The following is a 7,439-nucleotide window of genomic DNA, read 5'->3' on the forward strand; positions in this document are numbered from 1 at the left end:
ATTAGCAGGTGGGCACGGGCAATTAGCAGGTGGGCACGGGCAATTAGCAGGTGGGCACGGGCAATTAGCAGGTGGGCACGGGCAATTAGCAGGTGGGCACGGGCAATTAGCAGGTGGGCACGGGCAATTAGCAGGTGGGCACGGGCAATTAGCAGGTGGGCACGGGCAATTAGCAGGTGGGCACGGGCAATTAGCAGGTGGGCACGGGCAATTAGCAGGTGGGCACAGGCAATTAGCAGGTGGGCACAGGCAATTAGCAGGTGGGCACAGGCAATTAGCAGGTGGGCACAGGCAATTAGCAGGTGGGCACAGGCAATTAGCAGGTGGGCACAGGCAATTAGCAGGTGGGCACAGGCAATTAGCATGTCGGTCCAAGCTCTCTGGGGACCACACCTACAACAGTGTGCACAATTTTAGTTTCCATTTTAAGAAGGATTTTGCAGATTCTCACCGCACAGAGGAAGCCCTTCGGCCCATCGAGTCTGCACCAACGCATGAAAAACAGCTGACCTGTACCTAATCCCATTTGCCAGCGCCTGTCCCATAGCCTTGAATGTTCTGACGAGCAAGTACTCATCCAGGTACCTTTTTATCCAGTACCCCCCTCCCAGGCAGCGCATTCCAGACCCTCACCACCCTCTGGGTAAAAAAGTTTTCCCTCAAATCCCCCCCAAACCTCCTGCTCCTCACCTTAAACTTGTGTCCTCTCGTAACCGACCCTTCAACTAAGGGGACCAGCTGCTCCCTGTCGACCCTGTCCGTGCCCCTCATAATCCTGTCCACCTCGATCAGGTCGCCCCTCAGTCCTCTCTGCTCCAACAAAAACAACCCAAACTTATCCAAACTCCAGGCAACATCCTGGTGAATCTCCTCTGCACCCCCTCCAGTGCAATCACATCCTTCCTATAATGTGGCGACCAGAATTGCACACAGTGCTCCAGCTGTGGCCTCACCAATGTTCTATACAACTCCAAGATGACCTCCCTGCTTTTATAATCAATGCCTCGAATATACTCCTCCCGTCACGTCAGAGAAACAGAGCTGTGTCACCGGGAAGAGTCCCCCGGGTTCCAGCTCCGGAAACAGAGCTGTGTCACCGGGAAGAGTCCCCCGGGTTCCAGCACCGGGAAACAGAGCTGCGTCACCGGGAAGAGTCCCCCGGGTTCCAGCTCCGGGAAACAGAGCTGTGTCTCCGGGAAGAGCCCAGGCTGTGTTCCAGCTCCGGGAAACAGAGCTGTGTCACCGGGAAGAGCCCAGGCTGTGTTCCAGCCCCGGAAACAGAGCTGTGTCTCCGGGAAGAGCCCAGGCTGTGTTCCAGCTCCGGGAAACAGAGCTGTGTCACCGGGAAGAGTCCCCCGGGTTCCAGCTCCGGAAACAGAGCTGTGTCACCGGGAAGAGCCCAGGCTGTGTTCCAGCTCCGGGAAACAGAGCTGTGTCACCGGGAAGAGTCCCCCGGGTTCCAGCTCCGGGAAACAGAGCTGTGTCACCGGGAAGAGTCCCCCGGGTTCCAGCTCCGGGAAACAGAGCTGCGTCACCGGGAAGAGCCCAGGCTGTGTTCCAGCTCCGGGAAACAGAGCTGTCTCACCGGGAAGAGCCCAGGCTGTGTTCCAGCTCCGGGAAACAGAGCTGTCTCACCGGGAAGAGCCCAGGCTGTGTTCCAGTTCCAGGAAACAGAGCTGTGTCACCGGGAAGAGCCCACGCTGTGTTCCAGCTCCGGGAAACAGAGCTGTGTCACCGGGAAGAGCCCAGGCTGTGTTCCAGCTCCGGGAAACAGAGCTGTGTCACCGGGAAGAGCCCCGTCCGGGTCCCAGCTCCGGGAAACAGAGCTGTGTCACCGGGAAGAGCCCCGTCCGGGTCCCAGCTCCGGGAAACAGAGCTGTGTCACCGGGAAGAGCCCAGGCTGTGTTCCAGCTCCGGGAAACAGAGCTGTGTCACCGGGAAGAGCCCAGGCTGTGTCCCAGCTCCGGGAAACAGAGCTGTGTCACCGGGAAGACTCGGTCCCGGGTTCCTGCTCCGGGAAACAGAGCTGCGTCACCGGGAAGAGCCCAGGCTGTGTTCCAGCTGCGGGAAACAGAGCTGTGTCACCGGGAAGAGCCCAGGCTGTGTTCCAGCTCCGGGAAACAGAGCTGTGTCACCGGGAAGAGCCCAGGCTGTGTTCCTGCTCCGGGAAACAGAGCTGTGTCTCCGGGAAGAGTCCCCCGGGTTCCAGCCCCAGGAAACAGAGCTGTGTCACCGGGAAGAGCCCAGGCTGTGTTCCAGCCCCAGGAAACAGAGCTGTGTCACCGGGAAGAGCCCAGGCTGTGTTCCTGCTCCGGGAAACAGAGCTGTGTCTCCGGGAAGAGTCCCCCGGGTTCCAGCTCCGGGAAACAGAGCTGTGTCACCGGGAAGAGCCCCGTCCGGGTTCCTGCTCCGGGAAACAGAGCTGTGTCACCGGGAAGAGCCCAGGCTGTGTTCCAGCCCCGGGAAACAGAGCTGTGTCACCGGGAAGAGCCCAGGCTGTGTTCCAGCTCCGGGAAACAGAGCTGTGTCACCGGGAAGACTCGGTCCCGGGTTCCAGCTCCAGGAAACAGAGCTGTGTCACCGGGAAGACTCGGTCCCGGGTTCCAGCTCCAGGAAACAGAGCTGTGTCACCGGGAAGAGTCCAGGCTGTGTTCCAGCTCCGGGAAACAGAGCTGTGTCACCGGGATGAGCCCCGTCCGGGTTCCAGCTCCGGGAAACAGAGCTGTGTCACCGGGAAGAGTCCAGGCTGTGTTCCTGCTCCGGGAAACAGAGCTGTGTCACCGGGAAGAGCCCAGGCTGTGTTCCAGCTCCGGGAAACAGAGCTGTGTCACCGGGAAGAGCCCAGGCTGTGTTCCAGCCCCAGGAAACAGAGCTGTGTCACCGGGAAGAGCCCAGGCTGTGTTCCAGCCCCGGGAAACAGAGCTGTGTCACCGGGAAGAGTCCAGGCTGTGTTCCTGCTCCGGGAAACAGAGCTGTGTCTCCGGGAAGAGTCCCCCGGGTTCCAGCTCCGGGAAACAGAGCTGTGTCACCGGGATGAGCCCCGTCCGGGTTCCAGCTCCGGGAAACAGAGCTGTGTCACCGGGAAGAGCCCAGGCTGTGTTCCAGCTCCGGGAAACAGAGCTGCGTCAACGGGAAGAGCCCAGGCTGTGTTCCAGCCCCAGGAAACAGAGCTGTGTCACTGAGTGACCTGCGCTGAAACATTAACTTTCCCTCTCTCTCCCAGACACTGAGTGACCTGCGCTGAAACATTAACTTTCCCTCTCTCCCAGACACTGTCTGACCTGCGCTGAAACATTAACTTTCCCTCTCTCTCAGACACTGTCTGACCTGCGCTGAAACATTAACTTTCCCTCTCTCTCTGACACTGTCTGACCTGCGCTGAAACATTAACTTTCCCTCTCTCCCAGACACTGAGTGACCTGCGCTGAAACATTAACTTTCCCTCTCTCCCAGACACTGTCTGACCTGCGCTGAAACATTAACTTTCTCTCTCTCCCAGACACTGTCTGACCTGCGCTGAAACATTAACTTTCTCTCTCTCTCCCAGACACTGAGTGACCTGCGCTGAAACATTCACTTTCCCTCTCTCCCAGACACTGAGTGACCTGCGCTGAAACATTAACTTTCCCTCTCTCCATACACTGAGTGACCTGCGCTGAAACATTAACTTTCCCTCTCTCTCCCAGACACTGTGACCTGCGCTGAAACATTAACTTTCCCTCTCTCTCTGACACTGTGACCTGCGCTGAAACATTAACTTTCCCTCTCTCTCTGACACTGTCTGACCTGCGCTGAAACATTAACTTTCCCTCTCTCTCCCAGACACTGTGACCTGCGCTGAAACATAAATTTTCCCTCTCTCTCAGACACTGAGTGACCTGCGCTGAAACATTAACTTTCCCTCTCTCCCATACACTGAGTGACCTGCGCTGAAACATTAACTTTCTCTCTCTCCCAGACACTGAGTGACCTGCGCTGAAACATTAACTTTCCCTCTCTCCCAGACACTGAGTGACCTGCGCTGAAACATTAATTTTCCCTCTCTCTCCCAGACACTGTGACCTGCGCTGAAACATTAACTTTCCCTCTCTCTCTGACACTGTCTGACCAGCGCTGAAACATTAACTTTCCCTCTCTCTCAGACACTGAGTGACCTGCGCTGAAACATTAATTTTCCCTCTCTCTCCCAGACACTGTGATCTGCGCTGAAACATTAACTTTCCCTCTCTCTCTGACACTGTCTGACCTGCGCTGAAACATTAACTTTCCCTCTCTCTCAGACACTGAGTGACCTGCGCTGAAACATTAACTTTCTCTCTCTCCCAGACACTGTCTGACCTGCGCTGAAACATTAACTTTCCCTCTCTCACACACACTGAGTGACCTGCGCTGAAACATTAACTTTCCCTCTCTCCCAGACACTGTCTGACCTGCAGAGCCTTTCCAGCTTAAGTTTCTGAAATGCCTTCAGAATTTAAACCACGGCGAGGGGAGTGGGGTGGGGGATGATCATTTAGACCGTGGAGGAGAAATTCTGTCCCTCAAAAGGGTTGTGAATCTTTTGAAAGCTCTATCCCAGAGGGCTGAAGGTGTTTACGGTTGGGGTAGTTACATCTTTGGTCTTTCAGGGGATCGAGGGATATGGGAAGGGCACCCTCGAGACCTTCCGTGCCCGTTGGGCTGGGCTGAACGGGCCTCCTCCTGTTCCTGTGTAACAGGCTGGAGAGGGGCTGAATGGGCGTCCTCCTGTTCCTGTGAAACAGGTTGGAGAGGGGCTGAATGGGCGTCCTCCTGTTCCTGTGTAACAGGCTGGAGGGGGGCTGAATGGGCTTCCTCCTGTTCCTGTGTAACAGGCTGAAGAGGGGCTGAATGGGGCTCCTGTTCCTGTGTAACAGGCTGGAGAGGGGCTGAATGGGCCTCCTGTTCCTGTGTAACAGGCTGGAGGGGGGCTGAATGGGCCTCCTCCTGTTCCTGTGTAACAGGCTGGAGAGGGGCTGAATGGGCGTCCTCCTGTTCCGGTGTAACAGGCTGGAGGGGGGCTGAATGGGCTTCCTCCTGTTCCTGTGTAACAGGCTGAAGAGGGGCTGAATGGGGCTCCTGTTCCTGTGTAACAGGCTGGAGAGGGGCTGAATGGGCCTCCTGTTCCTGTGTAACAGGCTGGAGGGGGGCTGAATGGGCCTCCTCCTGTTCCTGTGTAACAGGCTGGAGAGGGGCTGAATGGGCCTCCTCCTGTTCCTGTGTAACAGGCTGGAGAGGGGCTGAATGGGCCTCCTCCTGTTCCTGTGTAACAGGCTAGAGAGGGGCTGAATGGGCCTTCTATTCCTGTGTAACAGGCTGGAGAGGGGCTGAATGTCCTCCTGTTCCTGTGTAACAGGCTGGAGCGGGGCTGAATGGGCCTCCTGTTCCTGTGTAACTGGCTGGAGAGGGGCTGAATGGGTCTCCTCCTGTTCCTGTGTAACAGGCTGGAGAGGGGCTGAATGGGCCTCCTCCTGTTCCTGTGTAACAGGCTGGAGAGGGGCTGAATGAGCCTCCTCCTGTTCCTGTGTAACAGGCTGGAGAGGGGCTGAATGGGCCCCCTCCTGTTCCTGGGTAACAGGCTGGAGAGGGGCTGAATGGGCCTCCTCATCAATCACATTTTGGTTTAATGTCCTAAATTTCATCTGTGATTTGTTTTTTGCTTCAGGCAGTTTCACTTTAACGGGACTGTCCTTTTAATTTGTCCCTCAGTTCATTTGATTTTGGTTAATTAATTCGGTGTGTTAAACAAAATAGTTCGACCTGAAACCGGAGGCCACCCTTTACCAGAGATACATAATCCTCAGCTGTGGGAATAGTCACTTTCCTCTCAGCCTTCAGTTAAAGATTTCCCAAGTCGATCAATGAGCTGAAGGTCATTCGGTGATTCTTTCCCTCATTATTATGGGGTTGATTTGAGAGTTTGCTTTTGTCCCAGGACCAGCCTTTCATCAAAACGGAATAACACTGGGAAACGCGCGAGTCAGGCAGGACCTGTGGGAAGGAGAGTCAACGTTTCGAGTCCGTACGACTCCTCTACAGAGCGAAAGAGAGGGAGGAACGGTGATGGATTCGATACAGTTTCAGAGTAAAAATCAGTGCTAGGTGGGAGCTGGGAGAGATGCGTAGGTCACAAGAACAGTGTGTCATGTAAGAGTACCTTTAAGAAATGGGTGTTTACTACTGCAGTGATGTCAGAGAGCGGGTGGAACTGGGCTGTGTCGGCTTTTTACTTTCGTTTTAGGCTGTTTGCTGCAGGGTGTGTTTTAGTTTTGTTTTCAGTGTTGGAGCTGAAGCCAGACAGAGCAGGTGCACTGCTGTTCTCTCTGCTATCAAAAGACTATCTCTTGATCATTTGGTGAATTCAGAATTATAAATGTTTTTAGTAGTGACTTTAACCTGATGTGCTTTTGGCAAAGGTTTTGTTTTTAAGTTGTATGGATGTTAAAAAGGAAAGTTTAAAGGTTTACTAAGTGTTGTATTCTTTGGGGTTTGTATTTGAATTAATGGTTGCTAAGATGTTCACTGTATGTTTTAAAAAGGTTAACTTGAACATAGAACATTACAGCGCAGTACAGGCCCTTCGGCCCTCGATGTTGCACCGACCTGTGAAACCACTCTAAAGCCCATCTACACTATTCCCTTATCATCCATATGTCTATCCAATGACCATTTGAATGCCCTTAGTGTTGGCGAGTCCACTACTGTTGCAGGCAGGGCATTCCACGCCCTTACTACTCTCTGAGTAAAGAACCTACCTCTGACGTCTGTCTTATATCTATCTCCCCTCAATTTAAAGCTATGTCCCCTCGTGCTAGACATCACCATCCGAGGAAAAAGGCTCTCACTGTCCACCCTATCCAATCCTCTGATCATCTTGTATGCCTCAATTAAGTCACCTCTTAACCTTCTTCTCTCTAACGAAAACAGCCTCAAGTCCCTCAGCCTTTCCTCATAAGATCTTCCCTCCATACCAGGCAACATTCTGGTAAATCTCCTCTGCACCCTTTCCAATGCTTCCACATCCTTCCTATAATGCAGCGACCAGAATTGCACGCAATACTCCAAATGCGGCCGTACCAGAGTTTTGTACAGCTGCAACATGACCTCATGGCTCCGAAACTCAATCCCTCTACCAATAAAAGCTAACACACCGTACGCCTTCTTAACAACCCTCTCAACCTGGGTGGCAACTTTCAGGGATCTATGTACATGGACACCGAGATCCCTCTGCTCATCCACACTGCCAAGAATCTTACCATTAGCCCAGTACTCTGTTCTCCTGTTATTCCTTCCAAAATGAATCACCTCACACTTTTCTGCATTAAACTCCATTTGCCACCTCTCAGCCCAGCGCTGCAGCTTATCTTTGTCCTTCTGTAACTTGTAACATCCTTCCGCACTGTCCACAACTCCACCGACGT

Source organism: Scyliorhinus torazame, chromosome 22 (genome assembly GCF_047496885.1).
Source record: "Scyliorhinus torazame isolate Kashiwa2021f chromosome 22, sScyTor2.1, whole genome shotgun sequence".
In the NCBI taxonomy this organism is placed as follows: domain Eukaryota; kingdom Metazoa; phylum Chordata; class Chondrichthyes; order Carcharhiniformes; family Scyliorhinidae; genus Scyliorhinus; species Scyliorhinus torazame.